This window comes from Cavia porcellus, unplaced genomic scaffold (assembly GCF_034190915.1).
Source record: "Cavia porcellus strain 051 isolate PalLab524CR breed Dunkin Hartley unplaced genomic scaffold, mCavPor4.1 scaffold_3, whole genome shotgun sequence".
NCBI lineage: Eukaryota > Metazoa > Chordata > Mammalia > Rodentia > Caviidae > Cavia > Cavia porcellus.
The window spans coordinates 4772852-4795625 of NW_026947486.1; the positions used below are offsets into that span (position 1 = coordinate 4772852).

The following is a 22774-nucleotide window of genomic DNA, read 5'->3' on the forward strand; positions in this document are numbered from 1 at the left end:
AAAATATTTAAATAATCTTAATTTTCTGTCTCCCTAAACAATCAATGAATAAATAAATTTATGAATTTAAAGTAGATGCTGGGGAAACAGTTCAGTTATATTTTACTTGGCTAGCATGCACAAAACTCTGGATTTTATTCCCTGAACTTCAGAAAGAAGAAGAAGGAAAAAGGAGGAGGAAGAGGAGGACCAGGAGAGCCTCAAAATTGTTCAGATTATTGTTTTTTTAACTTTCTTAATTTGTTAGAATCTAATTAAACAGGTTGTAGTATCCTTTCTTATATAACTAAAGATAGTGATTGTGTTTGTTGTAGTTTTTCTGCTTTGCTACCCATTTGAAGAAGGTACTTATTTGAAATTCCCAAGTATTGAGCACCTATTATGCATTGTATTTTGTATTATGTAATTTAATATATATTATATTTTTATGAGGTAAGCTTTATATCAATTGTAATTTCTATTCTATGAAGAAGGAAATTTAAATTTTTATTTCTTCGCTATCTCTAAGCTAGCAATTACATCAGTCAGGTCCTAAAGCTTGATCTATCCTACTTCAAGTATTTTAAAAACATAGGATATCTTATATCGTTGAGATACTGACCAAATATTTTTAAAGGTAAAATATTAAAATAAGATAGAGTACAATAATATTAGATAACATTAGAAGTAGTAATAGTTTGTGAAATCTTCTTTTGGATGTGTGTTTAAAGTACATATGTATTAAGTTATAATAAAATGCATTTACTGTCCTACTACTGTTTTTCAAAAAGCTTGAAAAAGTACTGCAGTCTACACTCACATTAAAATGATCTGTTGCAGATATGATATTCAAATAACCTCTAAAAATAATAAGAGCGTTAGATGTGATTGATGACTTCCTGTATTATTACACTTTCCAGTTGCTGGAAAGAGTTCCTAGCACCTAAAATGTGAAAAAGCTGAGATCTATTTGGCTCACAAGTTCAGAGGATTCAATTCATGGTCAGTTGGTCCTTGAGATAAGAATAACATTGTGGAAGGGTGTGGTTAAACAGAGTTGCTTCGTTCATGATACCCAGGAAGAATCATAAGATAAATGAAAGAGAATAAAGGGTTAGAGGACAGATATAGACCCCAAGGTCTTACCTCAGTGACCCATCCAGAAATACACAGAAGTGTGCTATACTAATCTCCTAGATGACTTCCATTCTAACCAAGCTGACAATTAGATTAGCTATAACATTGCACCCCTTTCCAACCTGGCATCTAATATGGGTTGAACCTAGATATCCTTTCAAAGTCTCATATACTCATAGGTGGAGCTTTTTGGAACTGACTGGATAGAGGGCATATGATGCTGAGATACTAAATTAGTCCATTGATTGGAATTATCATATATCTGGGTGTGAATAATGAAAGTCCCTTCCTGGATGTGAGTGGCACCAATCAATAGGCTTATAGCCTGGATGGAATAAAAAGTGAGACAGGGAAGGCAGGCTTATGGTTTCTGTTTACTGTTTCACTGTTTCCAGCATGCTTTACAATGGACTATTTCTCCTCTGTGATCACCCTCTGTCATGCACCCTGTCTTGGAATTACCTGACTATGAACTTTAACCTCTACAAGCTGTGAATCAAAATAAAGCTTTCCTCCTTTAATTTTGGGTATTAGAAAGTAATAAGAACTGTAGGAGTAATAAAACCCAAAACATGTAATTGTTATTGTAAAAAATAAAGAAAAAAAAAGTGCTCTAAAGGACACAACTGCAAGTGTGTTTAGGTGTGTAAGATAGATGACCATATTACTAATTTTTTGTTGGATCATTGAACACAACTGTTTGCAGTCTCACAGCTTGAATGTCCACTTTGTATGCTTTAATTTTGTAACTTGAACAACTATTTCTAAGATGACAATATGTAATCTATTAACTAGTGATTTCTTACTGTTTATTTTTTTGAAATTCTATATTACTTGTACACTTTTACTGTTTTGTTTTTTCTTTAAATAAAATTCTTAAAAATTTTGGGTATTGGGTATTTTGTCCCAATAAGAATAAAAGTAATAGGACAACATTGAAACATATCTTCTTAAGCCATAGTTAACCTCTAAATAAATACAATAACAAGTTCATAATTTTTACTAATATGAAGAAATTATCCTAGATAAACCAAAAACAATAATACTCTCCAACATCTCAACAGTTCCAGCATTGCTCATAAGTCCTAGAGTCCACTCTGAGACTTAAGGCAAACTTTTAGCTGTGAACCTCAACAGCGTTTACATGCAAAGTTACTTAATTCCAAAATACATGAGCACATTGCAAACAAAAGGAAAAAATAGAGGAATAAAAAAAAAAATTAGACGAAAGCAAGGCCAAAACCTACAATGGCAAGCATTAAGTCCCATAGTGCCATGTCAGCAATGCAGGATACAGGTTGGTGATCTATGAAGTTCAGAGGACTTGGGCAGCCCTACTACTTTGACTTACTGATTGCAACCTACATGCCCTCTCTCTTGGGCCTTGAGTCATGGGCAACAACTTTCCTTGGTAGACTTTCCATATTTTTAGCACTGCCAATGTTTTGGAGCTTCCACTATACTTTTGACTTCATCCCACCTTTTGGTTCTACACTTCCACTTCTCATGGGCACATAGGCTGGCCTCATCTTTTTAAATCTTAGTGGAACACTCTTTGACAATCCTCAAGCTCTGTGTGCTGGTAAAATCAACATCCCCTGGGCAGCATCAATGTTTACTTTCCTTGAAACATGAATACAGTTATCTCTTTGTGCCTGAATGGCCAAGAACAGTGATATGAATCTGGAAAATTCAATTTCTTAAGTGATCTTTCTCCAGCAAGGATCCCTGAGCCTCTCTTTTTAAATGGAACAGTTACATATTTGCACTCTTGGACCTGTGATAGTTAGGGTCTTTTTCATTCCTGAGATGGCCTCAAGACATCTTTCATCTTATCCCTGTACAAATTATTTGCTTTTCTTTTAATGGTATTAATATTTTGAACAACCACTCCTCTTTTGTCCACAACTTTATGTGCTTCCTTTTGCATTGAAATATGTTTGCAATTTTTTTCTATTCTGCTTTTGGCCCCGATTTTCACTGTAAACCTTGTTAAAAGCAGCCAATAGTAACTGAATATTGACACACCTTGAAATTTTCACTGCCACATCAATTAGTCTGTATCCCTTAAACTGAACCTTTTGCAAAGATTCAGGATACCGGTAAAATGAAAATACATTCTTCACCAGAATGTAACATGCATGGCTTCTTCTGGTCCGGCTCCTAATTTAGTCCCCATCTAAAATCTCATGAGCCTGACCTTTAGTCTCTGCATTGCTAACAGCATTCTGACAGAACTGCCTAACACCCTGCACTTATAGCAATCTAGAGTTTCTCTGGCCCTCATCTTTAAAGTTTTTCAAAGTCCTCCTACAAATCAATTCCCAGTAGCTTCTGATCCACATCATATAAGATGATAGCAGCAAACACCTCTTTCATGATACCAATTTTTTGTACAATTAAGTTGTTCTGTGACTAGGACAAACTATCTGATACCCCCAACATAAGGGAGGAGAAGCCTATTTTGGTTCACAGTTTTAGAGGGTTCTATCCACAGTAAGCTGGCTCCAAATTACAAACATCAGGGCAGAAGACATTTGATGAGCAAACATGCTTAGTTCATGGCAGTCAAAGCACATTAGGGGAACAGTGCCTGAGAGGAAAAAGGTAAGGAACCCAATATAGACTCCAAGTTCACAACTCCATAACCCTCATAGATACACTCAGAAGAGTGATTTACCAATCCTCCAGGTAGCTCTGAAGTCAAACAAATTGAAAAGCCAGATAAATCATCACACCACTTAAGATTTAAAGGCTTTGTGATATATTACTTGCCTTCCTCACTAGAAATTCATTTCGATAGCCCTCAGATGGCCCTCTGAGTTCTGCAAGTCAGAACTTGATCAACATCTTTGTGAACCTTAATCATATAAATATCTCATTTAATGCCAGAAGGTATTAATTAGGGTTTAGATAAATATGAAATATAACACTGAATTTAAATATATCTCTCCTAGTGTTGCCAAATTAATACCTGACAAAGACCAAAATGAGATATAAACCTAGAATGTCACATCCAATAAACAACAAGTGACATGGAATTCTACAGTTTTAGAGTTTTCCAGGAATTTTTTGATGCTTCTGACCTAATTGTGACCAGAAAGGGAGAAACTGGTGGGGTTTATTTTAAAAATAAGATATGACATCTAGGTAATTTAAGTTAGTAGCAATATATAACAAGATCCTCCAATAGTTTACTAATCTTCATAAGTATTAGGTTTTTGACTTATATGAAACATTACCTATAATTGGAAAAGTAACTTGTCTTGGATATTCATTTAGCTGATTTATTTGAACACACATGTGAAGAACTCAACTATATTGTAATCATTTGAATATTTTCTATTCTAGTCAATTCACTCAGTGGTCATTCAAGAGATAGCAGATAAGACATTTGTAGAGAGATTTTGATGTAGAGCTCAATGCTGAGTATATATAGATGCATTATAAAAGCAGCCCACATGTATATTTACACATAAAGAATTGAAAACAACCACATGCACATTTATACATAATGTGTCTGTTCAATTGGCTTAATTATAGATTTATAAATAAGACACAAATGTGAAAAAAACACCATAGTCATCCTATTTTGGATAATGAGAGATAATATTACATTCTTATAGTATTCTTAAGATAAGATATTATATTCATCCATAATTCACAAATTCTCAAGTTCCTTTCAGTTAGATTTTCTTAGGGTACTAATATAGCATTTAGCTGCTACATACTTTATTTCTATTTCTTGGGGCTACAATCAAGGAGATGGAATTCCACAGAGATATTACTGGCAAAGTTCCAATTGTTTTAGATGTAAATATTCACTGGCAGTTCATGAGTTTTATGAGGATAAAGGGTTGGCAAATTATATATCTATTTTATATATAAGACCATGTCATAGAATTATTTGCCTATCAATAAGAATCTCAAAAGTGTAGCTAGAACTTAAAGGAAGGTTACTGTATTTAGAATCTAAAGACTACTTAAATTAAAAACCTACCAGCAAGGTAACTTTGAAAATTACATAGTCTTTTGTTTTTTTCACTGAAAGTTGTAATTTCATTTTATAAAGTGCTGAAATACTAATTTGAAATGAATGATATACAGTTTATCATATCTGATCATTTTAATTTACAAATGTGATAATTTCATTGAAATCAACCTAAATAGTAACAGCTAACATAAGTCTCCAATTTACAAATATTTTAGAGTTGCAAACATTCACAGATATGAATGAACCTCACATTACAAATATTTGTATTTGCAAACAAGTCACAGAAGTAGCTCATGAGTCTGCCAGACATAGTGAAAGTTGTGCTGCTGTGTGCTTATTATATCATGCAACAGTGTATAGTAGTACAGTGTAGTACAATGTCCAGAAGCAACTGGAATAGCAGTGATGATGTAGAGGAAAATTTTTGTAAATGCAAAATCAATAGACATAGAAACAAAAATGAAAATAATTCAGAGATCTGACCAAGGAAAAAAATGGTAGATGTCACTCCGCCCTTCCCAACCTAGATATCTTCCCCAGTTAGTAACTCTAATCGTGTCATTTCCCACCATTAAATTCCCTATATATCAGTTGTTGTAGTGTACTGTCTTACCATCTTGAGGTAAATGTAAAAATAAAAATAGATTATGTAAAATAGCCCTATTGTACTGTACCACTATATTAAAGGTAAAAGTAGCTTACTTACAGTTGTATTCTACTGTGCCACTATTTTAAGGTAACTGTAAGAACAAAACTAGTTTATCAAAAGTATTTGTATTTGTATTTGTGTGTGTGTGTGTGTGTGTGTGTGTGTTTCTTTTATGGTTTACATTGTATATTTGCATCAGAGGTATATAAGACTCACTTTGTCGAACTTATGAATGAATCTGATTCATGAATGTTCTCCTGGGATGGAACTCATTCGCAAGTCAAGGATTTACTGTAAACATTTATAGAATCCTTTTATAGGCAGTTTGCTAATTTTTTACATGTAGTAGATTATAATGAGAGTTTCAATTTTTAATCTTCCTTTTTGGATCTTTTGTCACTATATTTTTAGTGTTTTTTCATCATGTGTAGATCGATCTGCCTTGTCCATTGAGTTGAATTTGAGTTCACCAACTCAATTTGTTCTGCCCAATGGGATGTTGGCATGTGTGAGCAAGCACAGTCCTGATATGAATTTGTGGAAGAGGTTTCCTTTCTAGTCCTACAAGAATACGCAGAGAGTATACTGCCAGCAAATGAGACACAACTAAAATATAGTCAAAGACACTAAATCATCCAGGATTAGGCCATTTTTAAAACCAATTTAATCAATTTTAGTACATTTGCTGTTAAAGCAAGCATGTCATTTTTGACCAATAGACAATCAGCCAAGTCCCAGATTTGCTAATAAGACCAACATAACCATTGTCTAGCCAATCTCAGTTATAATTATAGAATATTTATTTTGAAACATATAGTACAGTGGTGATAACGAGTAGATACAATGGATTATCTTATTAGTTTACAAAAAGAATTTCAGGCATAATTTACATCTCCATTGAACAAAAAACCCTACTGAAACCCAAAGAAAAGCTCACTCAATTAAACTGAGTCATGTTACTAGACAGTAAATGACAGAGTCAGGGTTTGAAATTAGGGATTCTAGACCTAAAGGTCAGATTCTAAAAGTGTGCTGAATGTTTTGTTCTTGTGAGGGTGAAATAAGATTATGTCTTAAAGTGCTTTATCAATGTTAAAGCACAGTAAATTATAATACACTGTTATGAGCCTGCAAGTCCTTTTCAAAGATGCTGTACAATTCCAGCTAAATTCTTTCTTAGTCTCATTAAAAAAAACAAACTCCAGGCAAGCATTAAATGATTTAAAACGCTCAGTTGTTTAATATGGCAGTTATACAGGGAGAACTGATAAATGATGAAATTTAACATGCCGCCTTATTTCCAAATCAGTGATAGATTACTGTTGTTAGGAAACTACCAAGTAAACAAAAGTAAAGCCATAATTTTGGTAGGTATCATTAAAAATAGATTAAGTTTACAGTAACTATAATCAGTAGCATTGACATCACAGACAAGAAAAAAACCTGATTGGAAAATGAAGGTATTAAGACATGTCTTAATTTTAGGATATGTTACACACATCAGCTCACTGAACCAAAATAACCTCCCAGAATGGCAATGAAATAGATCATTTATTTCTCAGCTCCAGGAGGCATGCACATACAAATGTTGAAAGAAAAGGAATTATGCCTTGAAAGTGGAATAAAAATATAAGAAAATTCTGAAGATGCTAATTGGCATTAAGTTACAAGGTGGTATTTTATTTACATGGTATATTCTCTGTGATCATGAATTTTTAAAACCCCACTTGATCTTTCATTTTCCACCAATTAAAATCTCTCAATGTTACTATTTTCTTGAAAAAATAATCTTAGTAGTCTTAACTGGGTGCAGTGAGTAATGAGGAACGTGACTTTATTGAAATGTAGGAGCTAAGTTGAACAGGGATCAACAGAGGGACTTGTTGAATTAGAAAGATTTTGAGCATAGTATTGCATTTTTACATAAAAGAAATTACACTTTTTGGAAAAGGAGAAAGCAAATAGACTTATAATAAAAGAAAAAACAAAAGAAATGCATTGGACAGCATAGGAAAACAAAGTTCTGCTTTGAAGAGTATAACTAAGACTTAAATAATTCCTACAAAGACTGTTGTTTTATACATGTCTCTAAAAATTATTAGAATTGATTTCATGGGTTCTTTATTTAATCATCTGCTTCTTTTAATCACTTAATAATTGTTACTTCATTTTCTCTATCTTCAAATTTGAAAGATTTAGATAAAGGAACATGCAGATAAGTCCTGATTTGGGTTATCTCTAGATTACCTATAATTTAATTTTGAACACAAACCATCCGATCATGCATTATTTATTTATTCATTCTTTCATTTACTTAACTAACATTAATTGAGTGAAATGATCATTTGTTGCTGAGGGTTAACTACACAAGCTCTGCCTAGACAAAATTGACCAGCTATATTAAATTTGGATTGTAGGTTTTTTCCTATTAGTAATATCCCACCACTTTTACCATGTGGAATTCTGTGACACTTGGTGTCTTTATACTATGCTTGGTCAAATTATCTAGTTTTATTGAGTTTCTAATGAATTTTATTCCATCATCTTTGTTATATTGTCCTAACCTGGCAGTCATTTTCTATCCTGAGAATGTAATCCTATAATAGTAATTACAAATTTTTATGTAGTCATAAAAGTAACAAAAATTTCAATGAGACAGATTATCCAAAATTGTATACAAACAAGTAATCAAAAAAAAATTGACACCCCATTGAACATTGCATTAAGGCATGTAGATTGGTACATCCTCTTAAGGAAACTCCTTAGATATATGTATTGGGGTGAACTTGTGACTTCCTTATTGCCCATCAATTATAATATAAATTATAAATATGCACCAGAATTGTCCACAATATTTTCAAGAGACTTTGTCAAAAATAAACATACTATCGATATTAATATTAGTCCAAACTGAGAACAACCTATATAAGTAGAATTGTAAAATGTAGGAGGGTAAGCAAGTAAATTGTGATGTTTTCATGTAATGAAAAAAATATAAAGCAATGAGAATTACCAAATTACAGCTAAATGCAACAATATAGCTATCTCAAGAACATAATGTTAAGAAAAATAAGACATACATGAAATAATAATGCATGAGTCCATTTTTCTAAATTCTAAATCAAAACCAAATAAAACTGCAATCTGCAAGGATGAATTGTTATGAGGTGAAGCTATTGATAACATAAAAAGGAAATAAATATGTAAGACATGGAGAAAATGGAGGGACAATGGTGAGATGAGCACACAAGATATTCAAGGTACTAGAAATATTTGTTTCTTGTTTTTATGGTTGTTTGGATGCCCACTTTTAAGAACTCTACATATGTGTTTCTACATATTTCTATGCTTCATTTAATAATTTAAAGTTAAAAATATTTTCAAGTACAAATTTCATTATTATGTATGAAAACACCTCTACACGATTGTCTTCTATTTCATTGCCAGGCCTTAGCCTAAATTTCTGTGACTCATTGTATTTTTCAAATCATTGACTTTATATAAAAGAAAGCATTCAAATAAATGTTTAAACTTATGTCTTGTATGTGTCATCTGGTATGTGTTTTGTGATGAAAGGACATATGAACCTGAATTAGTAGATCTAAAATATGTTTTGGAAAATTTATAAGTAAATCTCCTAGAATTTAAGGAACTAAAAACAATGTGATAGAGGCCCTGAAAATAGCTATATAAAGACACTTAAATAAAGATAAATTAAAGACACTGAAAAAAAAAATAAGATACAGGTTTTTGCAACAGTTTTCCCACAAGAGCACAGGTGTAGTAAAAATCATGACTAAAATGGAAGGCAACATGGGAAAGGAAAAGACTCACATTAATATTGTTGTTATTACACTACAGACTCTACAGAAATACAGAAGATCATCAACACCTATTTTGAAAACCTCTACTCTCAAAGGTTTGATAGCACAGAAGAAATAGATTCTTAGAAACATATGAAGTACCAAAGCTAGATCAAGAGAATGTAAAACTGCTGAATAACCCAATCTCTGTTAATGAAATTGAAAATGTAATTAAGTCCTTACCTACAAAGAAGAGCCCGGGCCCAGATGGATTCACAGCAGAATTCTACAAGAAATACAAAGAAGACCTAATGCCGACACTCCTCAAACTATTCAATGAAATTGAAAGGGAAGCAATCCTTCCTAATTCATTCCTGGAAGCAAATATTACTCTAGCACCAAAACCTCAGATAGACACAACTAAAAAAGAGAACTATAGACCGATCTTCCTCATGAACAAAGATGCAAAAATCCTCAATAATATATTGGCAAATAGGATGCAGCAAATCATCAAGAAGATTATACACCATGACCAAGTGGGATTAATCCCAGGAATGTAAGGATGGTTCAGCATATGTAAATCAATAAATGTAATCCACCATATCAATAAAGCCAAAAGTAAGAATCACATGATCATTTCTATGGATGCAGAAAAAGCCTTCGATAATGTCCAACATTCATTCATGATAAGAACTTTACAGAAAATTGGAATAGATGGTCTTTACCTCAATATAATAAAGGCCATTTATGACAAACCAACAGCCAGCATCATACTAAATGGCCAAAAATTGAAAGCCTTTACTTTAAAATCAGGCACAAGGCAAGGATGTGCTTTATCAACACTCCTATTTAATATAGTACTGGAAGTACTAGCCAGAGCAATTAGACAAGAGACAGAAATAAAAGGGGCAAAGATAGGAAAAGAAGTAGTTAAATTATCATTGTTTGCAGATGACATGATACTCTACATAGAAGATCCCCTAAACTCCATTGAAAGATTCTTAGATATAATAAATAAATTCAGTAATGTAGCTGGATACAAAATCGATACTTAGAAATCAATAGCATTCCTATACACTAACAACAAAATCACAGAGAGGGAAATAAGAGAAACCACACTCTTCACATTAGCAAACAAAATAAATGAAATATTTAGGAATTACTCTTATGAAAGAAGTGAAAGACTTATACAGTGAAAATTATAATACACTTTAAAAAGTAATTAAAGATGATCTCAGAAAATGGAAGAACACCCCTTGCTTGTGGATAGGAAGAACAAACATTGTGAAAATGGGCATTCTCCCAAAACTGTTATACAGATTCAATACAATCCCAATAAAAATACCATCAACATATCTTATAAATCTAGAGAAATCACTCCTAAAATTCATCTGGAACAAGAAGAGAACTAGAATAGCAAAAGCAATTCTAAGCAGTAAAGGCAAGGCAGGAGGCATCGCAATCCCTGACTTGAAGTTATACTACAAAGCAACAGTAGCAAAATTAACATGGTACTGCAATCAAAACAGAGACGAAGATCAATGGAATAGATGAAAAGATACAACCACAGCTACAAACACACTAAACCACCTTATCTTTGATAAAGGAGCCAAGCAGGTTCACTGGAAAAACAACAGTCTCTTTAATGGTGCTGGAAAAACTGGCTCTCCATTTGCCGAAAACTAAAGCTAGACCCATGCCTATCACCATGTACTAAATTATAATCTAAATGAGTCAAAGATCTGAATATTAAAACAGAAACACTAAATCTATTGGAAGACAAATTGGGTAGGTAGAGAATTCATGAACAGGACTCAAATCACACACGAAATACTTCCCAGAATCAATAACTGGGACCACTTCTTATTAAAAAGTTTCCGCATGTCAAAAGAAATCTCCAGCATAGTAAAAAGAAAACCCACAAACTGGAAAAAGATTTTAGTGAACTCTCTCTCAGACAAGGGACTCTTGTCTAAAACATATAAAGAATTAAAAAAAACTCAGACCTCCAAAATTCAAAGATCCAATCCAAAAATGGGCATCTGAGATGAATATGCACTTTTCAGATGAAGAAATGCAAATGGCAAATAAATACATGAAAAAATGTTCATCATCATTGGTCATTAGAGAAATGCAAATTAAAACCACACTGAGATTCCATCTCTCTCCTGAAAGAATGGCCAGGATCAAGAAAACCACCAACAACAAATGCTGGAGAGGCTGTGGGATAAAAGGAACTCTCCTACACTGTTGGTGGGAGTGTAGACTGGTACAACTTTGTGGAGGTCAGTCTGGAGATTTCTCAAAACCTGGGATTGGAAGTCCCATTTATTCCAGCTATTCCACTTCTAGGAATATTCCCAGAAGAACTGAAAATATCATACCACAGTGATATATGTGTACTTATGTTTATTGCAGCACAATTTGTAATCGCCAGATCTTGGAAACAACCCAAGTGTCCATCAACTGAGGAATGGATAAAAAAGTAGTGGTATTTCTATACAATGGAGTATTACTCAGCTATAAAGAAGGATCACACTGAGATATTTATCAATAAATGGGCGCAGCTTGAGACCATACTCATAAATGAAATAAATCAATCTCGCATGTGTGAATACCGAACAGTTTCCCTAATGTAAGTAATGATTCAAATATATAAAAATATGTGGTAATCATGATTCTCCATTATGTGGCCTTGAAGCCTTACAAAGTTTTCACTTATTAATTGGAGCGGCTTTATTCTGGGTTTCTTGATATGGAAATATTTGAAGCTATAGTATATATCTCAATCTCTCCCTTATTCATTAAAACAATTATTTAGTTATTTTTTATGGTTTTTTTAATTAAGGGGAAAATTTTTAAAAATTAGCAGGATATATTATAGTAACTTTTTGATTTCCTACTAACTTGTTTTGAATTCCTGTAATACTCCCACGATCTTGTTTTGACTGATTAGACTCTGTTCCATTCTGTATGATAGTATCAAGTTTGAGGGTATAGGCAACTCCTTTGAAGGCAATAAGATTCACTCAGATGCCCATTCTGGTTTGATTATTATCTCCTTTGGAAGGCCTGTAATGTTTACAATGCTTAAGTTTTATTGGTCTTGTTCTCTACTGTTTTGTTCAACTTTATAATACCTAATGAGATAAACAATTCTTTTTAAGGAAGCAAGAGGCATAATGGTAACCATTGTTGATAACCTTGTACTCTGTTTTTACATCATGTAGTATGTCTATCCTTGGTTTTGACTCACAGCTTTGTTTTGCCATATTTGACTTTATTCTCTCCCAAAAAAAATAATAAGAACTAAAGAGTAATAAAACCCAAAATGTGTAAATTTTGTTGTAAAAAAGGGAAAAATTGCTCTAAAATACAACTGCAAGTGTGTTTATGGGTGTTAAATAGCTGACCATATTAATGTTTTTGGTGAATCATTGAACACAACTGTTTGCAGTCTCTCTGTTTGAATGTCCACTTTGTATGCTTTGATACTGTGACTTGAGAAACTATCTCTAAGATGATAATGTATAATCTATTAACTGGTGATTTCTTACTGGTTTTTTTTTGTAGTTCTGTATTACTTGTATACTTACACTGCTTTGTTTTGTTTTGTTTTTTCTCTTTTTCCTTTTAAATAAAAATTTTTTAAAATGTTGTTATTAGACATGTGGATTACAGCTAGTCCACCAATAATGGCCATCTGATCTACAAATGTGGTGGCACTGACAAAAGAGCCATTGAAAAATTTGAGAAGGATACTGCTGAGATGGGGAAGTGCCCTTTCAAAAATGTCTGGGTATTGGATAGAGTGAAAGTGGAGTGTGAGCATGGTATCACCACTGACATCTCTCTGTGGAAAGTTTAGACCAGCAAGTATTATGTGACTATCACTGACACCCCCGGATACAGAGACTTTATCAAAAACATGATCACAGGCACATCTCAGGCTGCCTGTGGTGTCCTGATTGTTATTTCTGGTGTTCATGAATTTAAAGTTGATATCTCCCAAGAATATCTCCCAAGAATGGCCAGACCCAGTGAGCATGCCCTTCTGACTTACACACTGGATGTGAAACAACTAATTGTCAGTGTTAACTAAATGGATTTAACTGAGCCACCCTACAGCCAGAACAGAACAAGGAAATGATTAAGGAAATCAGCACCTACATTAAGAAAATCAGCTATAACCCTGACATGGCAGCTTTTGTGCTAATTTCTGGTTTGAATGATGACAACATGCTTGAGCTACGTGATAATATGCTTTGGTTTAAGCGATGGAAGATCACTCATAAAGATGGCACAACCAATGGATCCACATTACTTGAAATTTTGGGTTGCATTTTTCCACCCACCTGCAAAAATGACAAGCCTTTGCAGCTGCCCCTCCAGGATGTCTATAAAATTGGTGGTATTGCTACTGCACCCATAGGCCAAGTGGAGACTGGTGTTCTCAAACCTGGCATGTTGGTTACCTTCACTCCAGTCATTGTAACAACTGAAGTAAAGCCTGTTGAAACGCACCATGAAGCTTTGAGTGAAGATCTTCCTGGGGACAATGTGGGTGTCAATGTCAAGAACATTTCTGTCAAACATGTTTATTGTAGCATTGTTGCTGGAGACAACAAAAATGACCTACCAGTGGAATCAGCTCGCTTCACTACTCAATGACTATCCTGAATCATTCTGGACATACCAGTGCTGGATATGCGCCTGTACTGGATTGTCAGAATCTCATATAGCTTGCAAGTTTGTTGAGCTGAAAGAAAAAAAAAATGATTCCTGGTCTGGTAAGAAGCTAGAAGATAGGCCCGATTTTGGAAATCTGGTGATGCTGCCATTGTTGACATGTTTCCAGGCAATCCCTTGAGTGGTAAGATGTATCAGTTATAACCATTAATGTAAATGGCCTCAATTTCCCAATTAAAAGAAACAGACTGTCAGAATGGATCCAGAAACAACAACTATCCATATGCTGTATACAAGAAACCCATCTATTCCAAAAGAATATTTATAAACTGAATGTTAAAGAATCGAAAACAATACATCATGCAATAGAAAATCCTCAAAACATGATACAGATAAGAGCCCTATGGAAAATTGGAATAGATGGTCTTTACCTCTATCTGATAAAATCCATTTATGACAAACCAACAGCCAGAATCACATTAAGATGATGGTGAAACTCTTAACAAATATAGTGCAAAAAACATTAGCCAGAGCAATTAGACAAGAAAGAGAAATAAGAGCAATAGGGAAGAAGTTAAATTAGTATTATTTGCATATGACATGATACTCTACATAGAAGACCCTGAAAACTCTATTGAAAGGCTTTTAGATGTAGTAACCAAAATTCTTAATGTAGATGGATACAAAGACAGTACTAAAAAGTTAGTAGCATTCCTGTACACAAACAACAAACTTACTGAGAGAAAACAAAGTACCACACTCTTCACAATAGCATCAAAAATATGAAAAACTTAGGAATCAATCTAACAAAGGAAGTAAGATTTCTATTCAGTGAACATTATGATACTCTAAAAAAGAAATTTAACAGGATCTAAAAATATGCAAAGACATTCCTTGTTCATGGATAGGAAAAACAAACATTGTGAAAATGGACATTCTCCCAAAATTCTTATACAGATTTAATGCAATTCCTATTAAAATACCATTAGTATACCTCACAGATCTAGAGAAATCAATCCTAAAATCCATCTGCAACCAGAAGATACCTAAGGCAACACAACCCCTGACTTAAAGTTATACTAGAAAACTACTGCGATAAAATCAGCATGGTAGTAGAATAAAAATAGACCTGAAGATCAATGGAATAGATTAAAAGATACAACTATAAAAACATACTCAGCCACCTTGTCTTTGACAAAGGGGCCAAACACTTTCACTGGAAGAAAGATATCCTCTTTAATAAGTGGCGCTGGAAAAAACTGGCTTTCTATATGCCAAAAACTAAAACTAGACCTATGCCTATTGCCGTACAATAAATTAAAATCAAAATGGATCAAATATAAAAATATTAAAACAGAAACACTAAATCTATTGGAAGACAAAGGAGGTAGAAATCTTGAAGGCATTGAGGTAGGCAGAAAATTCATGAACAAAAATCAAAATGCATGGGAAATACTTCCCAGAATGAAGAACTATGATCTCATCTTATTAAAACGTTTTTGCATCTCAAAAGAAATCTCCAACAAAGTGTAAAGAAAACCCATAGATTGGGAAAAAGTCTTAGTCAACTCTCCCTCAGGCAAAGTACTTCTATCTAAATCATATAAAGAATTTTTTAAAAAGTTAGAATGCCAGGATTCAAAGATCCTATCCAAAAATTGGCATCTGAGATGAATATACACTTAGCAAATGAAGAAATACATATGCTATGTAAATGTATGAAAAATGTTCAGCATCATTGGTCCTTAGAAAAATGCAAAAAACCACAGTGAGATTCTATCTCACTCCAGAAATAGTGACAGGATTAAGAAGACCACCAACAACAAATGCAGGAGAGGCTGTGGTGGGGGGGGGGGAAGAACTGTTTTACACTGTTGGTAACTGTAACACAGTTGGGACTGTAGACTGTTGTCACCACTATGTAAATCAGTCTGGAGGTTCCTCAAAAAGCTGAGACTGGAAATTACATTTAATCCAGCTATTTCCCTTCTGGACATATTCCCAGAAGTACTCAAAATATCATACCACAGTGATATATGTGCACCCATGTATAGCAGCACAATTTATAACAGCTAATTCTTAAAAACAACACAAATACCCATTAACTGAGGAATGGATAAAAATGATGCACTATTTTTATACAATGGAATACTACTCAGCTACAAAGAAAGATTGAATTGAGCTTTTTATAGGTAAATGGATGTGACTTGTGACAATACACATAAGTGAAATAACTCAAACTCACATTTGTAAATATCATTTTGTCTCCCTCACGTACATAACCGGAAGACTAAATAAGATACATAATATTCAGTAAATGTTCTGACAGTATAACAAACTGCTAAAAGAGGGGAAAATAACTCAGAGAAAAGGAGAAAAGAAGGAATGAAAAAGAAAAAAAGATGCAAATTTGTATATGTACACTTAAGATAGCTAAGATGATTGTACTACTAATTTTATTAGTTCTTAGAACAAAACATTTAACATTTAGGATTAGATCAGTTTCACAAGTTTATATCTGGTAATCTGTAACTTTTTTGAAGATAGCTATGCAAAATAACAGCTTTAGTTATGTTCCTACCACCTTGCTTTGAAAGCTTCTATTGTTAATATTTTAGGGATCTTTATTACTGTTATTTATTTGTCTCATTATTTCTTGTTTCTCTTGTATTTTGTTTTTGTTTTGTTTTGTTTGTACCTCTAATACCCAAAATGTAGATGTCCATGTATAAGGTTATACATGGCAGAACTTCTCTAAAGAATTTACAAAAATTGATTTTATTACCTTTGATGTTATGAATAGCTGCCTTGAAGAAAATGAGATGTTATTTTAACCATTGCTGGTTTTCTTTCATCTTGTTTTGAAGTCCAATAATGCTTTTATTCTTTCTTTTGATTGGTTTTAGTCTGTTTCCTACTATTTGATTTCAATATGTGTTAAAGTATAGACAGTTATTTTGAAGAGAACAAGAGACATTATGGTAGCCATTGTCGATTTTCCAATTGTCTGGTTTTGAAGGCCTATAATCCTTTCTTTCTTTTGTTTTGATTGGCTTTATGCTATTTTGCTTTGTTTCAATTCATTGTGTGTCAAGATATGGACCACTATTTCAAAGAAAACAAGACACATTATGGTAGCCACTGTTGACTCCTTGTTGTTTTGTTTTGAAATCCTGTGCTTGTATTGTTTTGTTCTGATCCACTTTGTTTTGTTTTATTCTCTTTAAAATAAAAAGAGAAACTGTACAATAAAAACAAAGACACCGAAGAGAAAACTCCAAATTTCAGATAATTTAATTGTAACTAAGTGCTTATTTTGAGGTGACTATTATCTAATCACTACAGTTATGGCTTGGGTCTAGATGTCCCCCCAAAGCCTCATGTAGTTATAGGGCTTTTTTGAAGGTGGCTGAATGTAATGTGTGTGATGGACTGGTGGTGAAATACTGGGATTAAGGATGCTGGGATTGAGAGTGGGTGATTGCTGGATCAGTCTACTGATTGGATTGGTACTACCCTAATCCCAGTAGACTGAGTGCAATATAAGGGATAGAAAGAGGCTTGTCTTGTCCCACTCTTGTTGCTTTTGCTGTCTTCTGCAGCCATTAACTCTACCATGTGTGGTTCATAGTCACTTAATTATAAACTGAAACCTCTAAAAACTGTGAGATAAATAAATCTATTCCCCTTAATTTTTGATTTTAAGTATTACATTACAGCAAAAAGAAAACAAGGCACAAATAATTAATAACTGTATTTCATTAATTAATATTGCTCACATCTTTGAAATTAGTGTGCATGTTACAATGAATAATATCCTGAATCTGTCAACTCAGAATAAAGTCAAAATATTTTAAGGAGATTTTTTGCAAAACTGTAATATTAAATTCTTCATACTGTACATTGGTATTTCTTTCTCTGTGACTACTATATTAATTCTAGTAATATTATTTTGAATCCATAGATTTTGGTGTCCCAGTTTTATTAATAGGATTCCTTTTAGATAACCCTTCTAGAAAATCTTGTTTTTTTTCCTCTCTTATTGGGACGTAATATCTTACTATCAATAGCAAATTGCCTTATGCAAATTAGAAGTCACTGACAATTAGAAATTCACTGGTCCCTCCAAAGAATATAATGCATTTAACCTAAAACTGGACAATAAATCTTGGATGAATTCTTATATGAATCATTGTAATTACACATTATATTTGATCAAAATCTTATACTCTGTATGACTAATAAAAATCATCATTTTGCAATAAAAGTAAACTTACTTTGAAAAATTAAGTAGTTTCATAATGTAAGCCAGAATTATTCTACATGTATTTTTTTTCAACCTAAATTAGAAGACCCTTGAAATTTCATGATTATTTCTTTAGTAAGTCCAGCAGTCTTATATAGTATCACGTCCATAAGATGCAACAAAACTTGGTGAATGGTTGCAGGACTGAAAAAAAACACACTTAAGAAACAACTATAAATTGTAGAGATATGTGCATATATATGTACATGAGCACATATGTATATATATGAAAGAAAAGGTCAACATGTGATTATAGCAGCAAAAATAGGTTGTGGGTTGCTCTTCATTATTGAAATGCTCTAGCCTTGCCACAATTTGATATTATGGAAGAGTACTTGGGAGGGGATTGAGAAGCTTATCTACAATGGTTGCTCCAGATTGAATTCACAGCCTTAGCTGATAATAAAAGAAGTCTCTGGACCATGTAACAGTTTGTTCAGACTTAGCTAGGTGCATTGGCCATTTTATGTATTAATGTCAATCTCAAATAAATCACTCTTCTGGTCTGCTGTGGTAGGAAAGAGGATATTTCTGTGAGTAAGTGAATGGAGGATTAGTGACTTGCTGACCTTTCCTGACTGTGATAAAAGATGATTTCTTTCCTTTCAGCAATACTTCAAAAGTGGAAATTGCTCTTTTAAACGTAAGATGTGAGAATGAAGTAGGGAGCCAGCTTTTATTCCATAAATAAATGGTGGCAGAGGGCACCCATTGGGAAAGGGAAAATTCTCATTAGGGCTATTTTTCTGAGCCCTGTCAGTATGCATGTTTTTGAATTTAAAGAATGTGGAGAAAGGAGGAGGTAACACTTGACCGGATATATTTTTAAGATTCTAATTTTAAGCCTACAACATTTAAATATAGTGTTCAAAGTACAGCACTCCTAAATGTCTGGTGCTATGTTTGCTTTTTGGATTTTCATTTTTCTTATGAAGAAGTCAGGATTACAAAATTACTTTTACCTTGCATTGTTAGGTAAAATAAGAATGGAGAATAATAAGCCATGTATTTTTCCTTGACCCTGGAAATTTGACAATTGCTTGATATTTTTTAAAAGGGGTTTTGAAGCTCAGTCACAGGCAGAGAATCTGATAAAAGATTTGACTTTTCACAATATATGTCCAAGGGTCGTTTGAAGGCCTGAGAAATCTAAATAAATGAGAAAACCATAATGTAGTCTATATGATAATATCAAGTACTAAACGAGCTAAAATGGTTTGGAAGTTATTCACGATATCACTGAAATCTTCTAGCAATTAAGGCTTATGGAACATTTCTTGCAGTAATACCATTTGTCAGACCCAGTCTTGTGTTTTCAGTATGTGGGGCTTCTATACATTGGTATGATACATTATCCCTGCCAGAAAGGACATCTCTTTCGTTACCATGAGTAAAAAGAAACAAAGAAGGCCAGCACAATTAGCATTCTTCTAGAACCCATGAGAATGTTGCTATCTTAGGAACTAAAGCTGAATGCCAATGTACACCAGAGGTAAACTGCAGAAAACCTATCACAAGTGATTTCAGAAATTCCATGACACCCTTTACACCATCTGATAATTAGGACATCCTTCATGCCATCTGATAATTACTGATCTTCCTCCATCAGCACATGACTTTGATCCCGTGGAAAATTTACACTTACAGGAAAAGTCAACTTTAAAAATTTTTCACTTGGTTATATTTTAACGTGAGACAACAGGGAGCAATTTTTGGTGGGTGATTGGATCATGCTGGGTACCCTGAAATGGAGTGTGAAGTTAGTCAAGGGACTTTCACATACTTCCTAATTCTCATTTTCAAAAACTAGCACAACTTGAACACTGTCAAAGCATCTTTGTCAAGGTTCTCCTGTTGCCAACTAAAACGGCTTAATCAAAACAAGAAATTACTTTTTAAAAAGACATAAGAGTATTTTGTGGAATACAAAGCAGGCTAACCTCACCAGAAACTGAGATTACTGTCTATTTCTCAATGGATCCTACATCTTCCTCTTGACTACTCTCCATGTATCTACTTTATTCCTTTATTTTAATCTTTTTTCCTTGCATCTCTACATATACCCCAAAACTTCATAGTTTACACATTTTATTATTAGCTCCACGCAGAGACCAATTACAGATTAACGAGCAAAACAAATAGATGAGGCTAGTTTAAGGCAAAAATCATCTCTGCTCTAGTAATCTCTGACCACGGGTGCTGGGTCATATGATATTAATATGGCTGCCTGCCAAGTCCTTTGCTTTTCTCAGAGAAATCACTATAGGTAGGATGTAAATTCCAAAACCAATCAGTTACATCAACCAATAAGGCTGCTATATTCTTTCATATCTGTTCATTCTTAAAACATGCAAGTATAACTTGATGGCAAAATTTGGACTAGCCAACTATCATATTTCCTTTTCTCTAAGTAATTTTTTCTCAATCGTTACTCTGATTTCAACTTTGTTATTCTATAAATTGTCCACAGTTCTAAAAAAGTTCCAGTTCCAAAAGTGATACTATAGAAACCATTCTAAGTATATAGGGATCTGGAATTTTTATATTTATACTTATGCATTAAAACCAGGCCAACTTTATGAAAACAGAATGTGTTTTCTGTTCAAACAGCACAAAGTCAAACAGGCCTCATTGAAGTTGATGTTCTTGGTTTGAATGTGCAAAGAAATCGTAATTGTTGCCTCCTGTTAAAATGTTTCTGATTTGAAGATGCCATACAGAATTAATAGGAGTAATAGGTTGCTGAATTTTGAATCATTTTTAAATTTCTTAAAGCTCTTATGTCTGCATAAATACATAATAATATTGACCTTCTGACACAGAAAGAAAAAAAAAAAAAACTCTCCAAGCTTTAAAAGCAGTGGAAGTAACTCAAAATATTTCATATTTTGCAAGTCAGCTGTAAACTTATGTGCTAAATATTGAAATGTGAACAATGATTCTGAGGAATGGATTTTCCGAATTTTTTTCCACTATAAAATATCATTATGGGTTAAATGTTTATTAACGATTTCCTCAATTTGCTTCTTTCATGTCTCAAACAATTAACACAGCTCAAATAGTAGCTAGACCATGTTTAAGAGGAAGTATCACCTAAAAGTTAGTAACTGGAAAACTTGTGTTTGATGTTAGACATGCTCCATTACCCTGAGCATTGATACAGACAAAGAAGTTATTCCCCAAAAATGCTTTGATATAGTAGAAGTCAGACAAGGAGAGGTTCCCAAGCATGGCAGCATTATCTGCTGTTGCATTTAGTTAACAAACAAAATCAAGGACTAGCAAAGTCGTGTTTACTTTCTTCGTTTAACCCTTAACAACTTAACTTCCTACTGATAACAATCCCAAGAAAAAATATCTTCTGCTAGGTTTAAAATAATTTTTCTTATAAAATATTTTCATGTATTTATTTTGGTGACACGGGGTTGGCCACAGGGACTTTGCACTGCATTACATTCCCCAGTCCTTTTTATTTGTTGACATTGGTTTTAACTCTGTAAATTGCCCAAAGAGTGCTCAAATCTGCAATCCTGCCTCAATCTCATAGTGCTAGGATTATAGGCATGTGCCACCATATCTACATGGTATTTATTTCTTATTCTACCTTTATGATGATAACTTCATAGAAAATTAAGGGGATGTCTTCCGCACTATCATCTCATCTTGTGTTGAGATGACACATTTTATGTTGAACTCCATACTTGCCCGCATCTCATCTGTAGTGTAAGAAATGTCTTCAGGTCACCAACAGGTACATGCTCATCCATTCAAAAATTAGTATGTGTGTATATAAATGCGTGAATATTTTTGATAGGATTTTGTTGATTAATCTTTCTCATATACAAAGTTTGAAGTATTCCAATACTCCAGTAGTTTGACATTTTCCATCAATGCTTCCAAGCTTCATTTATAATCATTATTTCTATGAAGTCATTCAACTTGGAAATAATTACTTGCCAAAACGGAGTTTCTCTGGTGAACCACTCAACATAGCTTTAGTTTTACAAAGCACACCATTCTTTGTGTGCTGTTAATCTTGGCTTAGAAACACCACAAATTATCCTTTCCTCTTGAACAGTTCAGCTCCTGTTCTCCTAGTTATACTTTGGAACCATCCGATGCACTTCTGGAATATAAATGCATGAGTCACCCCGTTGGTGATTCTTTGAAAACAGATTTTCCAACTATAGATATGTAAAACCTCTGTCCAGAACATT

The 22774-nt window shown here is 33.4% G+C and overlaps 1 pseudogene; it reads left to right on the forward strand.

Annotated features, from left to right (window-relative positions):
- LOC100727111 (elongation factor 1-alpha 1-like) overlaps positions 1-14455 on the forward strand; it is a 73918-nt pseudogene extending 59463 nt beyond the window's left edge.
- The last annotated feature ends 8319 nt before the right edge of the window (positions 14456-22774 follow it).